Source organism: Salvelinus alpinus, chromosome 1 (genome assembly GCF_045679555.1).
Source record: "Salvelinus alpinus chromosome 1, SLU_Salpinus.1, whole genome shotgun sequence".
NCBI classification, from domain to species: Eukaryota; Metazoa; Chordata; class Actinopteri; order Salmoniformes; family Salmonidae; genus Salvelinus; species Salvelinus alpinus.
This window is the reverse complement of record NC_092086.1, coordinates 112,636,504-112,654,718: the sequence shown is the minus strand read 5'-3', so window position 1 is coordinate 112,654,718 and position 18,215 is coordinate 112,636,504. Positions and strand designations below refer to the sequence as shown.

Here is an 18,215-nt window from a genome sequence, read left to right as displayed (position 1 = left end):
TAGCCAGAGTCAACTCATATAATACACCCAAAGTCGTTCCTCCTTTCTCCTTAGAACGGTCTCAGCTAATCAGCTAGTCCAACGCTCAGAAAGGATCACGATCAGTTAGGAAGACCAAACAGACTTGATAATGGCTGTCTTACATCACCGCTGAGAGAGGGACACCATGACTAGAGCATGTCAACTGGGGTTCAGATCCAGACTGGAGTCCATCTTGGTTCGTTTGAGGTGGATTCATCTACCTGTCTGCAACAGGTGGACAGGTGGAATAGGAGGAATATGGTCGCTCAACCTAACATATACCTGTAATCTTGTACTCACTGTTAACTACAGCAACAGTAACCGGTAATTCTGTACTCACTGTAAACTCCAGCAACAATAATATGTAATCCTGTACTCACTGCTAACTACAGCAACAATAACCTGTGCTGACTCCTGTCCTCAGGAAATTCTCACGCCTCCTCCTTCATTTCCCTCCCTTTCCCCTCAAATCCACCCTCCCAGAGAACTGCTGTGTCCAAAGTCTGAAGTTATGCAACTCCTCCTCAGTCTTGTCTTCCCACAGCTGTAGGTAGGCTGACAAGGTCCTACAGTGGCACTCCCTCCATACCGTGGAGCAGTCAGCCAGTCAGTCAGCCAGTCAGCCTGTCAGTCAGTCAGCCAGTCAGTCAGCCAGTCAGTGTGTGGTAGCCTATGGTCCAGTAGGTAGACTGACAGGTAGGCTGACTGCTGCACACCATTTAGCCTACAGTGGAGCAGTCAGTCAGTCAGTCAGTCAGTCAGTCAGTCAGTCAGTCAGTATGGTAATGGTATAGTCCTTCTGCAATCTCCAGGCTTCAACAGGTGTTTGTACATCCAGGACAGCACTACACTAATGTTGGCTGAGCACTCCTCAGTCTTCTCTCCCCAGCAGTAGGCAGCTCTGGCTGACAGTGGCACACCCTTACCCTTGCATGGAGCTGTCAGTCGCTGAGTCCTATTCTCCAGGCTTCGACAGGTGTTTGCCCAGTCAGGACAGCACTACATAACGCTACCTGTCCTGAACACTCCTGGACTACAGAGCCATCCAGGAAGTTGTGTTTGTTCAGACTTTACAGAGTCAACACTACACTGACTGACCCTAATGCATCTCCACAACACAGCACCGCTGGGCCGAACACTGGATGTAAAGGAAGCTTTGTGGTATTCTCTCTGCCTCTGTCTGTCTCTCTCTCTCTTGTCTCTCTCTCTCTTTCTCTCTCTCTCTCTCTCTTTCTCTCTTGTCTCTCTCTCTTTCTCTCTTTCTCTCTTGTCTCTCTCTCTCTCTCTCTCTCTCTCTCTCTCTTTCTCTCTTGTCTCTCTCTCTCTCTTTCTCTCTCTGCCTCTGTCTGTCTCTCTCTCTCTCTCTCTCTCTCTTGTCTCTCTCTTTCTCTCTTGTCTCTCTCTCTATCTCTCTCTCTCTGCCTCTGTCTGTCTCTCTATCTCTCTCTCTTGTCTCTATCTCTCTCTCTCTGCCAACGTCTCCTGGACTCTGTACTTGGATGCAAATGAGCATCCTGCCATCCTCTGTGGCTGGGCTGTTTCCTCTCTCCCCTCTCACATGGCCGGAGAAAGGGAGAGTACAGCCACCCAGTCACGCAGGCAGGCAGGTGAACCTGAGTCCTGTGCACAGTGTAGAGCATAGTCCAGGGTTAGAAACAAAGCCAGGTGTGAGACAATGGCTGCCATTATAGCCTTTTATTAGCCAAAAGAAAAGCCTGCTCTGTGTGTATCCAGCCAGGGGCAATGGGGACAGACTACAGACTATCCAGCCAGTCAGGGCCGGGGGCAATGGAGACAAACTATCCGGCCAGTCAGGGCCAGGGACAATAGGGACAGAGTGGCTGCGTCAATATGTATTTGTTGTCAATGTTTTGGCGTCAGACTGGTAGCAGTTGTAAAAAAAGTACATAGTTGGACGAGTTGCAGAAGTCATTGAAAATAATGCTATTGTTGATTAGTTGCTTTGTTCATTCATTAGTCTATTTTCTGTTGAACCATATGGTCTATCTACTAGAAACTCATGGACAATATGGACACAGATATACAAAATGTATACTATATATGAATATACAGTACTAGTCAAAAGTTTGGACACATTTACTCATTCAAGGGTTTTTCTTTATTTTTTACTCTTTTCTACATTGTATGAAATAACACAAATGGAATCATGTGGTAACCAAAAAAGTGTTAAACAAATCAAAATATATTTTAGATTTTAGATTCTTCAGAGTAGCCACCCTTTGCCTTGATGACAGCTTTGCACACTATTGGCATTCTCTCAACCAGCTTCCTGAGGTAGTCACCTGGAATGCATTTCAATTAATAGGTGTGCTTTGTTAAAAGTTAATTTGTGGAATTTCTTTCCTTCTTAATACTTTTGAGCCAATCAGTTGTGTTGTAACAAGTAAGTGGTGGTATACAGAAGATAGCCCTATTTGGTAAAAAATTGAAAATAAAAGTACCAAATAATTAAACAGCAGCAGTAAAATAACAATAGTGAGGCTATATACAGGGGGTACCGGTACAGAGTCAATGTGCGGGGGCACCGGTTAGTCGAGGTAATTGAGGTAATATGTACATGTAGGTAGAGTTCAAGTGACTATGCATAGATAATAAACAGAGAGTAGCAGCAGTGTAAAAGGGGGGTATTGGTAGCCCTTTGATTATCTGTTCAGGAGTCTTATGACTTGGGGGTAGAAGCTTTTAAGAAGCCTTTTGGACCTAGACTTGGCGCTCCGGTACCGCTTGCCGTGCGGTAGCAGAGAGAACAGTCTATGACTAGGGTGGCATTCTAAAGCCCTATTTTAATAGTAATATACAGTGGTTCCTCCTTTAAAGGTTGCGAACTTACACCGCGGAACTTACACCGAGGTACCCAGCATCACGGCTTCATTGCTCCAGACCACCACAAGGGGGAGTTAGAGCACTCATTATGCATTTGGGTCCCAAGGTTTTTATATGACCAATCATATCGAGTGGTTCCAATGACGAATTTGAGGAAAAAAATGTAAGTAGTTATAACGTCATAACGAGTCAAGCAAAACATTTACAATTGAGAGGAATATGTTAGTTAATGATGAGACCAACGATTGTGCATATTTTTGGGTCATAAAGTTAATTTATGAAAATCACTATTTAGCAAGTTTATTTCCAGTCATATCGAATACCAGGTGTATCAAACTCCATTATTTTAATGATGCTGTGTCTGCATGTATATATTACAATTATACACTTCTCAACAGTGTTTACCACTCCTGCTCCTGGGACATCAATGATTACACATTGTAACTATGCAATAGACTAGAAACATGATTTAAGTAAAGGCTGATTTGTAATTCATATATACAGAATAAAAAACAGTACATCCTGCCAGCACGCCCACAAGCTTGCTGAATGACGTGTGGAAGAGAGCGAGGAATGAGATGGGAGTAACAATCCAGGCTACTTGCTCTGAGACCGGAATAATAATGTAATGAAACAACCAGGGAGCAGGTTTTGAACCCTCAACATTCTAACCCGAAGTCCAGCATGCTATCGACTGGGCCCAAATGTATTAATTGGGGTTGGGGCCGATTGTGGCTAAAAAATACTTTATCAATTGAAGTTAGAAGCAAAAGCCAACAACTATTTTAGCACCGTTTCGCACTGCTCTGAGACAACCATGGGGACTCTGAGACAAGCCTACTCCTTCCCCCCCGTCGGGGATTTGAACCCCGGTCTCTCGTCCGCACGACACAGGGATTATTTTGCTAAATAGCCCAGTACTGTACTGCCGACCGTCACGTTGTACTGCGCCATATTTTCCGTTCCATCCTAACAGAAACCCAGAGGGTTTTTCATTTTTCATGGAATAGAAACATCATAATATTAATAAAATTAATTAAGCAAGTACCAGTCAAAAGTTTGGACACACCTACTCATTCCAGGATTTTTCTATATTTTAACTATTTTCTACATTGTAGAATAATAGTGAAGACATCACAACTGTAGCAGGTGTAGCCCATCATGCAAATGTTTCCTATTAGCAGGACAATATGCTTTCCCCCCCCTGCTACTGTTGTGAAAATCCCTCAACTTGCAATGTATTCAATGCTTAAATACTCTAAAGTGTTACATTTCTAAGTCAAACCAGCATTTCTTCATCAACATCTTTATGCTTTCGTTAATATTCTTGATCTTCTTCCTTTTTTTCTGTAGCACTTTTGAGCAAATTGCTCAAGGGCCACGGTTGCTTTGTCTGCGAAGATGATGTTATTGAATGTCTCGCCAGCTTTGATCCATGCCTGGGCCTGCAGGACGCAAAGTTATTTGTTTGTCGGACGAATCATTAGAATCATTGACTCACTCACGCTTTGAAAAGGGCGAGGAACGAGATGGAGTCACAATCCATGCCAGGCACACCTGTGAGCTCTGGAACTCCACCTCCGACAGGCAGAGTCAACATACGTGACGGGTTCGTCAGGTCTTCGGTTCACCCTGACATTTCCATTCCTCTTCTGACAACAGAACTTGACCAACTGCTCACCAGGCACAGCAAGGGCCACCCGGACCATTATGCTGTTCTGCTATTTCAAGGACGTGTAAACGAAGAGAGATACCACAAATGGGCACAGAATACATAGCCTTCCCGCTGTGGACGTCTATTTCAGCACCGCGTGCCCTGCATTCTGTAGTACAGACATGGCCTGCTCTCCCTTATGTAAGGAATTAGGCACTTTCCCATGTTTACCACGGTATGTATTGTGCAGAGTAGCCTAATAAACAAAAAAACACATTTCATTAATAAAATACTAAGGTATAATAAAAAAAAAAATACTCTTTCAAAATGCAGATGTTGATTTAGTTATGGATCCATAACGAATTACTATTGGAATAAATATCACTGATTTACAGAAATATTGGAACAAAGTTGCTTAAACTTCTTGAGAATACAGGGGGTGCTATTTTTCCATTAGCATAATTTGCTCTACAGATTAAACTGCCTCTTATTCAATTATTGCTCTTACTATATGCATATAAATAATACCATTGGAAAGAAAACAATCTCTAGTTTCTAAAACCGTTTCAATTTTGTCTCTGAGTGATACAGAAGTCATTTGACAGCACTTTCCATGACCAAGAAGAAAAAAGCAAGATGTGTATGCCAGCTTCAACGCTCTGCCTATATATGGTCGTGCCCCCTATGACCCGAAACACACCTCATTGGCCTTCCTCTGGGTGTCAAGAGGACGTCAGAGGAAAAATATCTTGTTTATCTGGGACTGACGTGAAATGAGAGCTAATTCTTTGGCGTGACCGACAACTTCCGGTTCTCTAAATCGTGCGACTTGTAGCTGCGATTGTCTTCTGTTGTGCGGCCATTATGGATGAAAACTATCTCCGTCTCGATGTTTGTTTGATACATGTGACCAGATCATCGTAATGTATGTTTTTTCAATATAGTTTAATCAGATTATTTGAATTTTTTCGGGAGTTTTGCGGTGTTCCGTTGTCTGATTTTATTTACGTTTGAGAGATCCGTGCCACTCGACCAGTACCTGTGCTAAATGGAGTGGGAAAGGAACAATTCTGAACGGAACCAACGACTCATCTTGACAAAGGACACTTTGATCAACATTCTGATGAAAGATCAGCAATAGTAAGACCCAATTTACGATGTTATTTCATATCTGTTGTGCATGTGAACTGGCCGTGGGCGCCCAGCCGAATCTGCCTGGTATAGCTATGCTAATTTAGCGCTACATTTTGTTTTCGTTATAAAACATTTAATAAATCTGAAATATTGTTTGGATTCACCAGATGTTGGGCTTTCAATATCTGTACGCTGTGTATTTTTCTGAAATGTTTTAAGATGAGTAATTAGTTATATGACGTTGGTCTCTGTAATTGTTCTGGCTGGGTCGGCACTATTTCAGATTGCAGCTGCAATGTAGAACTGTGATTTATACCTGAAAAATGCAAATTTTTCCAAAAAAAACTATGCTATACCATAAATATGTTATCAGACTGTCATCTTATGAAGTTGTTTCTTGGTTAGTGGCTATATATATTTTTATTTAGTCGAATTAGTGATAGCTACTGACGCAGGAAAAAACTGTTGGGAGTAAAAAAATGGTGTCCTTTGCTAACGTGGTTAGCTAATAGATTTACATATTGTGTCTTCCCTGTAAAACATTTAAAAAATCTGAAATGGTGGCTTTATTCACAAGATCTGTATCTTTCATCTGGTGTCTTGGACTTGTGATTTAATGATATTTAGATGCTACAATTTACTTGTGACGCTATGCTAGCTATGCTACTCAGTGGGGGGGGGGAGTGGGGGGTGCTCCCGGATCAGGGTTGGTGACTCGTGAAAGGTTAATGAAGGCAAACAATGTAGAATCCTCCAATCCTGTAGCCTACTCCAGACCGTCACGTTGTACAATCCTGTAGCCTACTCCCGACCGTCACGTCGTACAGCGCCATATTTTCCATTCAATCCTAACGGAAACCCTGAGGGTTTCGTTTTTTGTTTTTCTCTGACTACAAACACCATAATATGAATAAAATTAATTAAGCCACATTTCTTAAAATCAATCCCATATACTATGTTACTACAAAAAAGGTTTTAAATTCTCTCATAATGCCAATACGGAATACTATCAAATGCTTCTCAAAGATGCCCTCTGGTGGTAAAACTAGCAATAACTTGCAGTAACAGAACAAATGTCTGACAATTAAATGACGTGCCACAGAATGCTGCAGCAGCACGCAAGGTGTACCGCAGTATGACGCAACTTTTAAAGGAAGAACCACTGTATATCAACAATAGCCTAATTGTCAACCCAACATGCATGACAATCACTGGATTAGGTTGCACATGAAAATATTTTGAATCACAACATGAAAATAATATTTTTTATTTAAAGGTGCACTATGCTGTAATCGCTCTGCCACTTCCTGGTTGCTAAAATTCCAATAGTTCACCTAATTTCAGTTTATGTGACAAACCAAGCAAGTATAGTGTAGCGCATGGCTCTCCAACCCTGTTTCTGGAGAGCTACTGTCCTGTAGGTTTTCGCTCCAACCCTAATCTTTGTTATAATTAAGCTGGTTGATGAGCTGAATCAGGTTAGTTAGGGTTGAAGTGAAATTACGATCGGAGTGAAAACCTACAGGACTGAAGCTCTCTAGGAACAGGGTTGGAGAACCCCGGTGGAGAGGTCTGAGTGGGACTGATATCTTCACCCTCAGCTTTTCATACAGCACCCAACCACAATCCCTGCAATGTTATTTTAGGCGTATGTGAAGCAGCTCACTTGCCAGCAATGGTCCCAGCAATTTTACAGACACTGTAGTAAACTACAGTCTAATCAAATATAAGTTCATTTCATAGTCTAATCATATTTAAGTTAATTTCATATTCAAGTTAACTGCCACGTGATTCTCCATCCATGTAGGCAGCCGACTCTATTTCAATGAGACCACACATACTAGGCAGACTTGAACTCTCACGCCCAACTAGGAGAGGTAGGCTACTGAAATTGAAGCAGCGAATTCTGAGGGTGAATAATGCCCAAAAAATGTAATTCATAATTTTAATACAACAGGTAGGCTAACACATACAAAACAGAAAGACGATCGTTTCCAAATAATCTGCGGGACAAGAAAAATGTTTTTTTATCCCATAGTCGTCAGTCTGACTGCCCTCAGCATGAAAAATGCCTATCGTGCCACAATGATAAGAGATAAGAATAACAAATAATTAAAGAGCAGCAGTAAAATAACAATAGCGGGGCTTTATACAGGGGATACCGGTACAGAGTCAATGTGCGGGAGCAATGGTGTCGAGGTAATTGAGGTAATATGTACATGTAGGTAGAGTTATTAAAGTGACTATGCATAGATAATAAACAGAGAGTAGCAGCAGCGTAGAAGGGGTCGGGGTCAATGCAAATATTCTGGGTAGCCATTTGATTAGATGTTCAGGAGTCTTAGGGGTAGAAGGGGTAGAAGCTGTTTAGAAACCTCTTGGACCTAGACTTGGCGCTCCGGTACCACTTGCCGTGCGGTAGCAGAGAGAACAGTCTATGACTAGGGTGGCTGGAGTCTTTGACAATTTTTAGGGCTTTCCTCTGACACCGCCTGGTAGAGGTCCTGGATGGCAGGAAGCTTATCCCCGGTGATGTACTGGGCTGTACGCACTACCCTCTGTAGCGCCTTGCGGTCGAAGGCTAAGCAATTGCCATACCAGGCAGTGATGCAACCCGTCACGATGCTCTCGATGGTGCAGCTGTAAAACCGTTTGAGGATGTGAGAACCCATGCCAAATCTTTTCAGTCTTCTAAGGGGGAATGGGTTTTGTCGTGCCCTCTTCATGACTGTCTTGGTGTGCTTGGACCATGTTAGTTTGTTGGTGATGTGGACGCCATGGAACTTGAAGCTCTCAACCTGCTCCACCACAGCCCCGTCGATGAGAATGAGGGCATGCTCGGTCCTCCTTTTCCTGTAGTCCACAATCATCTCCTTTGTCTTGATCACGTTGAGGGAGAGGTTGCTGTCCTTGCACCACACGGTCAAGTCTCTGACCTCCTCCCTATAGGCTGTCTCATCGTTGTCGGTGATCAGGCCTACCACTGTTGTGTCATCGGCAAACTTAATGACGGTGTTGGAGTCGTGCCTGGCCGTGCAGTCATGAGTGAACAGGGAGTACAGGAGGGGACTGAGCACGCACCCCTGAGGGGCCCCCGTGTTGAGGATCAGCGTGGCGGATCTGTTGTTACCTACTAGGGATGTAACGGTACACAGTATGTTGTCGAACCGTTCGGTACGCCCCCTACGGTTCAATACGCACGCGTGAACCGTGGAATTACGATATGCTTGTCATTTTCCTATAATTTCCAAAACGTGCTTATTGCGCTGGAGACTACACGCACATTGTACATTCAGATCCACAGAACCAGACGCGCAGCTTGTGAACAGGCAAGGCAGGCAACTGCTTGGGGCCCCAGGCTATTAGGGGGATCCTCAAGGCTGACAAACTTTACTCCACAGCAATGTCTAAAAATGTGGCAACCGCAGTGAATGCAACCAACTCCTCCTTAAACAACCAATGGACAATTTGCAATGACATCTCAGTAGGAAACCTCCCTAAAGGGGCCCCGTGAAGAGAGGGGAAACTAAAAACAAATATTCTCTCAGCTCCAATGTGACAATGGCAAGCGCTAGTGAGACAGAGAGAAGCAAATTTGAAGAGGCACCGCTGTCTTTCAAATCCGCTGTGTGGGAACATTTTGGATTCAGCGTTCAATACAATGACATGGGTAAGAAGACAGTAAACAAACAAAGTACAGTCTGCAAGCATTGCTTTGTCACTGTCAAGTGGAAACACTTCTACGCTACTCGAGTGGAAACACTTCTAACATGATGTGTCATTTACGTCGCCATCACCCGGCCGTATCCCTTGCCGGTGGAGCTGGAGCAAGGAGAGTCCACTCGTTAGCGAAAACACAACAATCACTCGCTGTTGCCTTCCAACTATAATTTACGACAAATTCAGAAAAACATCACAAAATAACGAAAGCAGTGGGAGTATTCATAGCCAAAGATTTGCAGCCACATTCGGTGGTTACTTTTTTTAACAGCATTACAATGTCCCCTCCCACACATTTCAGCAGCAAAGTAATTCCCAAACTCTATGAAACATCTCAGAGAGAAATTGAAAACGAATTGACACAGACACCCTATCTAGCTCTCTCCATTGATAGTTGGACCACCAGAGCAACTCAAAGCTACCTCACTGTGACGGTTCACTATGTACTGGAAGCTACCTCTCTGTGACGGTTCACTATGTTATGGAAGCTACTTCACTGTGACGGTTCACTATGTTCTGGAAGCTACCTCACTGTGACGGTTCACTATGTACTGGAAGCTACCTCACTGTGACGGTTCACTATGTTCTGGAAGCTACCCCACTGTGACGGTTCACTATGTTCTGGAAGCTACCTCACAGTGACGGTTCACTATGTACTGGAAGCTACCTCACTGTGACGGTTCACTATGTACTGGAAGCTACCTCTCTGTGACGGTTCACTACGTACTGGAAGCTACCTCACTGTGACGGTTCACTACGTACTGGAAGCTACCTCTCTGTGACGGTTCACTATGTACTGGAAGCTACCTCTCTGTGACGGTTCACTATGTACTGGAAGCTACCTCTCAGTGACGTTTCACTATGTACTGGATTGGGAGATGAAGAGCTACATTTTGCAAACTCGTCCCCTGTATGAGAGTCATACAAGCGCACACTTTTCTTAAATATAAAGATACCGACACCGTACCGTTACCGTGGCCCACAAACCGTGATACATACCGAACCGTGGGCCCACTGTACCGTTACCGTCACCACCTGGGGGCGGCTCGTCAGGAAGTCCAGGATCCAGTTGCAGAGGAGGGTGTTTAGTCCCACGGTCTATAGCTTAGTGATGAGCTTTGTGAGCACTATGGTAGCTACCTATGTACTGTAGTCAATGAATAGCATTCTCACATAGGTGTTCCTTTTGTCCAGGTGAGAAAGGGCAGTGTGGAGTGCAATGGAGATTGCATCATCTGGGGATCTGTATGCAATTTGGAGTGGGTCTAGGGTTTCTGGGATAATGGTTTACCAACCTTTCAAAGCATTTCATGGCTACAGACATGAGTGCTACCGGTCGGCAGTCATTTAGCCAGGCTACCATAGTGTTCTTGGGCACAGGGACTATGGTGGTCTGCTTGAAACATGTTGGTATTACAGACTCAGACAGGGAGAGGTTGAAAATGGCAGTGAAGACTCTTGCCAGTTGGTCAGCGCATGCTCGGAGTACACGTCCTGGTAATCCGTCGGGCCCTACAGCTTTGTGAATGTTGACCTGTTTGAAGGTCTTACTCACAGTCATCCGGAACAGCTGATGCTCTCAAGCATGCTTCAGTGTTCATTGCCTCGAAGCGAGCATATAAGTTATTCAGCTTGTACAAGGGAGTTTGCCAGTGATTCTAATATTTTTGCAAGGCAAGATAGTTTAGAAATTGGGCAGTAGTTATCTAGGTCAGAATGATTTACAAATTCTTATTTACAAATCCGGACGACGCTCCTGATCACGGCCGGCTGTGATACAGCCCAGGATCGAACCAGTGTCTGTAGTGACGCCTCTAGCACTGAGATGCAGTGCCTTAGACCGCTGCCTTAGACCGCTGCGCCACTCGGGAACGAAAGGTAAACAGAAAGGTAAAACATCCGAATCAGAGATAGAGGGACACACCCTCCCTATCATACAACCCCAGGTCATACAGGAAATGTTGCTCATTGTCATACAGGAAATGTTGCTCATTGAAAGTTGTATCTTTGTAATAATGCACAAACACAATTTAGATAGCTTAGTATCTCTACTGCATGCAATGGGATAATGGTCACTGAGCTCGTTAGCAAAGATTCCATTGGCTGGATACTTTTGTCAGAATTATATCCAATATAATTTATTTTTCAGGGTGTTTTAAGTTGGGGTGGGATGGTTTAGTTATAAGTTGAGTTAAATTTTGCTCAGTATAAATATCATTCAGTCTATCTGATACTGACATCAACCAATCCAAGTTAAGATCACCGAATATTTATAATTCAGATTCAGCATAATTAGACAGCAAGTCAGACAATTTTTTAAGAGCAATTGGGAGGGCTGAAGGAGGGTGATAAACTCCCCTCCAGACGTGACTCTTGGCATTCTCATGGTCTGAGAGTGCTTTAGGTGCATTTTGACAAACTCCAAGTGGGCTGTCATGTGCCTTTTACTGAGGAGTGGCTTCCATCTGGCCACTCTACCATGGCCTGCTTGGTGTAGTGCTACAGAGATGGTTGTCCTTCTGGAAGTTTCTCCCATCTCCACAGAAGAACTCTGGAGCTCTGTCAGAGTGACCATTGGGTTCTTGGTCACCTCCCTGACCAAGGCCCTTTTCCCCCGATTGCTCAGTTTGGCCGGGTGGCCAGCTCTAGGTAGAGTCTTGGAGGTTGAATGATGAGGCCACTGTGTTCTTGGGGACCTTCAATGCTGCAGACATTTTTTGGTACCCTTCCCCAGATCTGTGCCTCAATACAATCCTGTCTCTGAGCTCCACGTACAATTCCTTCGACCTCATGGAACTCCGTACGATGGAACTCCGTACGATGGAACTCCGTACAATGGAACTCCGTACGATGGAACTCCGTACGATGGAACTCCGTACGATGGAACTCCGTACGATGGAACTCCGTACGATGGAACTCCGAACAATGGAACTCCGTACAATGGAACTCCGTACAATGGAACTCCATACAATGGAACTCCATACAATGGAACTCCATACAATGGAACTCCGTACGATGGAACTCCGTACGATGGAACTCCGAACGATGGCTATCTTGGGAGGGGGAGGTCGTGGATTTCCAGGTCGCACGGAGCCAGTGGCCTGAGATGGCTGAGCTCCGAGAGAGAGCTCTAGGGCACATGGAGCTTACCCCAACAATCATTGAGAGAGGTGCACGGTGCAGCGAGGAGCTCTGTTGCCTAGAAGGAGAGAGGGGTGGGGGGGGGGGGGGTCGAGCCTAGGAGAGAGGAGGGTGCTTCGCTACACCCGCAATAATCTGTTAAACACGTGTATGTGACCAATAAAATTTGATTTGAAGAAAGGACCGCCCAGGTTACAGCTCCCTCGGGCTCGTTCGCTTAACCACCTCGGCCCAGTCTCTGTGGTGACGTGAAGTAGAACAAGCCCCCTGCTCCGAGAAGTGGGACAGATCGTTTAGCCTGGGGTAGAGCTACATTGGTGAACTCGTCAACGAGGTTCTCCATCTGCTTCAGCTCATCGGATAGCCGCTGAACGTCCTTCTGCAGCGACCCAATATCATCCATCATCCGGTCACACCAAAGGCACTTTTTACACACATACCCCTCCCTGTTCCTTATGTGCTCGGTCTTCCACTCTGTCCCTCTGGTTAGTGAACATTTCACAGCGGTAGCATTGAACAGTCAATGGCTAGCCATTGATATCCATTGGATAGTCATCGGTGGCCATAATGCTAACAACAAAGCAGGCTAGCTACAGCTAGCAGGGCAAGCTTAAAGTTGAAAAAGTCCAATAAGGCGATGTGTTCTGTAAAGAGCTAAAATAGGCTACAAAAACAACCACAAAGACGAGTGCATCGTCACGGACCTGTACAGGCCATCTGTCGATACACTCAAGTAAAGTTAAATATAAAATTGCCTATAAATGATGATAAAATAGCTCACAGAAAGAGTTTAACAGACACACATACACATGATAAGACACACACTCCACACACAAGTACACATGGCTGTTGTATTGTAGATACGTGTAACCCCAGGAAGTGTAACTGTTGCCTTAGCAAGGAACTAATGACGATCCATAATAAATACCAACGAAAACTACTCGCCCACTACTCGCTCCACACATTACTTGCTACCCGTCATCCCAGCATGCTATATGACTGAACGAATGGGTAAAGTAGAGCGTTTTGTAATCCAGACCTGAAGGGTGTCCTCTCTCTGATCCTCAGGAGTGGATGATGAAACAACCGTCTTCTACAATCACAGTGGTCCTAATACACGTTTTAATAACGCTGGGAATGACTTTACAACACCCGCCTGTTGCCAGGATACTAATGTTTTCTATTGCGTGACGCCGGAAGGAAAACAAGAACTGGTTCCGACCAAATCATGGCCTGTTTGGTCCCTTAGTGGCACTAGTACCACCAGTGAAAAATATTAGTCTGGAGTTCTGGCTTCAGCCCGTGGCAAAATGTGTGGGGTGTTCCCCAATGACGAAAGGGTTTTGGGAAGCGTTGATTTAGCATGTTAAAATAGCTTCTATAAAATATCTTCCTTTAGCAAACCTAAATTCCTGATCCTATCCTAATGTGAATATGGATGAAACAGTAATTCTGATGTGCAGCAAGATGTACCTGTAACAGACAGCTGATCTAGTCTAGTGGGTACAGAAGGTTATATGTATCTGTAACAGACAGCTGATCTAGTCTAGTGGGTACAGAAGGTTATATGTATCTGTAACAGACAGCTGATCTAGTCTAGTGGGTCCAGAAGGTTAGATGTATCTGTAACAGACAGCTGATCTAGTCTAGTGGGTACAGAAGGTTAGATGTATCTGTAACAGACAGCTGATCTAGTCTAGTGGGTACAGAAGGTTAGATGTATCTGTAACAGACAGCTGATCTAGTCTAGTGGGTACAGAAGGTTATATGTACCTGTAACAGACAGCTGATCTAGTCTAGTGGGTCCAGAAGGTTATATGTACCTGTAACAGACAGCTGATCTAGTCTAGTGGGTCCAGAAGGTTAGATGTCTGTGTAACAAACAGCTGATCTAGTCTAGTGGGTACAGAAGGTTAGATGTACCTGTAACAGACAGCTGATCTAGTCTAGTGGGTACAGAAGGTTAGATGTACCTGTAACAGACAGCTGATCTAGTCTAGTGAGTACAGAAGGTTAGATGTATCTGTAACAGACAGCTGATCTAGTCTAGTGAGTACAGAAGGTTAGATGTACCTGTAACAGACAGCTGATCTAGTCTAGTGGGTACAGAAGGTTAGATGTACCTGTAACAGACAGCTGATCTAGTCTAGTGGGTACAGAAGGTTAGCCAGCCTGAGCTCCTATTTTTACCCTCCGAGGGTGTCAATCATATCACAGAGCTGCTGTTGTGGAGATAACAGAAGAGCCTGGGGAGTTCAGCCATGATCCCTCCATCCAGCGAGCACGCACACACACACACACCAGACCCCAGCAACACCCCCCTGGCCTGTTATCGTTAGTGCTGAAGCATGACCACTATAGATATCAGGGCGATATGAGACTAAGGAGCTGAGGGGGGTGAGGTCATTATAGAACTCAGGACAATATGTGACTAAGGAGTGCTGTCAAATGGTACTATTATATGGTACTGTTGTATGGTACTGTCATATGGTACTATTATATGGTACTGTTGTATGGTACTGTCATATGGTACTGTCGTATGGTACTGTTATATGGTACTGTCATATGGTACTGTTATATGGTACTGTCATATGGTACTGTCATATGGTACTGTTATATGGTACTGTCATATGGTACTGTTATATGGTACTGTCATATGGTACTGTCATATGGTACTATTATATGGTACTGTTGTATGGTACTTTTATATGGTACTGTCGTATGGTACTGTTATATGGTACTGTTATATGGTACTGTCATATGGTACTGTCGTATGGTACTGTTATATGGTACTGTCATATGGTACTGTTATATGGTACTGTCATATGGTACTGTCATATGGTACTGTCGTATGGTACTGTCATATGGTACTGTTATATGGTACTGTCGTATGGTACTGTCATATGGTACTGTTATATGGTACTGTCATATGGTACTGTTATATGGTACTGTCATATGGTACTGTTATATGGTACTGTCATATGGTACTGTTATATGGTACTGTCATATGGTACTGTCATATGGTACTGTTATATGGTACTGTTATATGGTACTGTCATATGGTACTGTTATATGGTACTGTTATATGGTACTGTCATATGGTACTGTTGTATGGTACTGTTATATGGTACTGTCGTATGGTACTGTCATATGGTACTGTCGTATGGTACTGTCGTATGGTACTGTCATATGGTACTGTCATATGGTACTGTCATATGGTACTGTCGTATGGTACTGTCGTATGGTACTGTCAAATGGTACTGTTATATGGTACTGTCATATGGTACTGTTATATGGTACTGTTATATGGTACTGTCATATGGTACTGTTGTATGGTACTGTTATATGGTACTGTTATATGGTACTGTTGTATGGTACTGTTATATGGTACTGTCATATGGTACTGTCGTATGGTACTGTCGTATGGTACTGTCATATGGTACTGTCATATGGTACTGTCGTATGGTACTGTCAAATGGTACTGTTATATGGTACTGTCATATGGTACTGTTATATGGTACTGTTATATGGTACTGTCATATGGTACTGTCGTATGGTACTGTTATATGGTACTGTTATATGGTACTGTTGTATGGTACTGTTATATGGTACTGTCATATGGTACTGTTATATGGTACTGTCATATGGTACTGTCATATGGTACTATTATATGGTACTGTTGTATGGTACTTTTATATGGTACTGTCGTATGGTACTGTCATATGGTACTGTTATATGGTACTGTCATATGGTACTGTCATATGGTACTGTTATATGGTACTGTCATATGGTACTGTCGTATGGTACTGTCGTATGGTACTGTCATATGGTACTGTTATATGGTACTGTCATATGGTACTGTTATATGGTACTGTCATATGGTACTGTTATATGGTACTGTCATATGGTACTGTCAAATGGTACTGTTATATGGTACTGTTATATGGTACTGTCATATGGTACTGTTATATGGTACTGTTATATGGTACTGTCATATGGTACTGTCGTATGGTACTGTCAAATGGTACTGTCGTATGGTACTGTCATATGGTACTGTCGTATGGTACTGTCGTATGGTACTGTCAAATGGTACTGTTATATGGTACTGTCATATGGTACTGTTATATGGTACTGTTATATGGTACTGTCATATGGTACTGTTGTATGGTACTGTTATATGGTACTGTTATATGGTACTGTTGTATGGTACTGTTATATGGTACTGTTATATGGTACTGTTATATGGTACTGTTATATGGTACTGTCATATGGTACTGTCAAATGGTACTGTTATATGGTACTGTTATATGGTACTATTATATGGTACTGTTATATGGTACTGTCGTATGGTACTGTCGTATGGTACTGTCATATGGTACTGTCGTATGGTACTGTCGTATGGTACTGTCAAATGGTACTGTTATATGGTACTGTCATATGGTACTGTTATATGGTACTGTTATATGGTACTGTCATATGGTACTGTTGTATGGTACTGTTATATGGTACTGTTATATGGTACTGTTGTATGGTACTGTTATATGGTACTGTTATATGGTACTGTCGTATGGTACTGTTGTATGGTACTGTCATATGGTACTGTCGTATGGTACTGTCGTATGGTACTGTCAAATGGTACTGTTATATGGTACTGTTGTATGGTACTGTTATATGGTACTGTTATATGGTACTGTTGTATGGTACTGTTGTATGGTACTGTTATATGGTACTGTTATATGGTACTGTTATATGGTACTGTTATATGGTACTGTCATATGGTACTGTCAAATGGTACTGTTATATGGTACTGTTATATGGTACTATTATATGGTACTGTTATATGGTACTGTCGTATGGTACTGTTGTATGGTACTGTCATATGGTACTGTTGTATGGTACTGTTATATGGTACTGTCATATGGTACTGTCGTATGGTACTGTCAAATGGTACTGTTATATGGTACTGTTATATGGTACTATTATATGGTACTGTTATATGGTACTGTTATATGGTACTGTCATATGGTACTGTCATATGGTACTATTATATGGTACTGTTGTATGGTACTTTTATATGGTACTGTCGTATGGTACTGTCATATGGTACTGTTATATGGTACTGTCATATGGTACTGTCGTATGGTACTGTTATATGGTACTGTCATATGGTACTGTTATATGGTACTGTCATATGGTACTGTCATATGGTACTGTTATATGGTACTGTCATATGGTACTGTCGTATGGTACTGTCGTATGGTACTGTCATATGGTACTGTTATATGGTACTGTCATATGGTACTGTTATATGGTACTGTCATATGGTACTGTTATATGGTACTGTCATATGGTACTGTCAAATGGTACTGTTATATGGTACTGTTATATGGTACTGTCATATGGTACTGTTATATGGTACTGTTATATGGTACTGTCATATGGTACTGTCGTATGGTACTGTCATATGGTACTGTCGTATGGTACTGTCATATGGTACTGTCGTATGGTACTGTCGTATGGTACTGTCAAATGGTACTGTTATATGGTACTGTCATATGGTACTGTTATATGGTACTGTTATATGGTACTGTCATATGGTACTGTTGTATGGTACTGTTATATGGTACTGTTATATGGTACTGTTGTATGGTACTGTTATATGGTACTGTTATATGGTACTGTTATATGGTACTGTCGTATG

At 42.9% G+C, this 18,215-nt stretch overlaps 1 protein-coding gene and 1 long non-coding RNA gene across 5 annotated transcripts in view; one reads left to right on the top strand and one right to left on the bottom strand.

Moving 5' to 3' along the window:
- Positions 1–18,215, bottom strand: part of LOC139539117 (protein Shroom3-like) — a 172,969-nt gene that overhangs the window by 115,101 nt on the left and 39,653 nt on the right. The window lies entirely within an intron of this gene.
- Positions 5,076–18,215, top strand: part of LOC139539141 (uncharacterized) — a 239,420-nt gene continuing 226,280 nt past the window's right edge. The window contains exon 1 of the long non-coding RNA XR_011667875.1: positions 5,076–5,659. This is a non-coding gene — a long non-coding RNA (uncharacterized lncRNA). The remainder of the gene's footprint in view (positions 5,660–18,215) is intronic.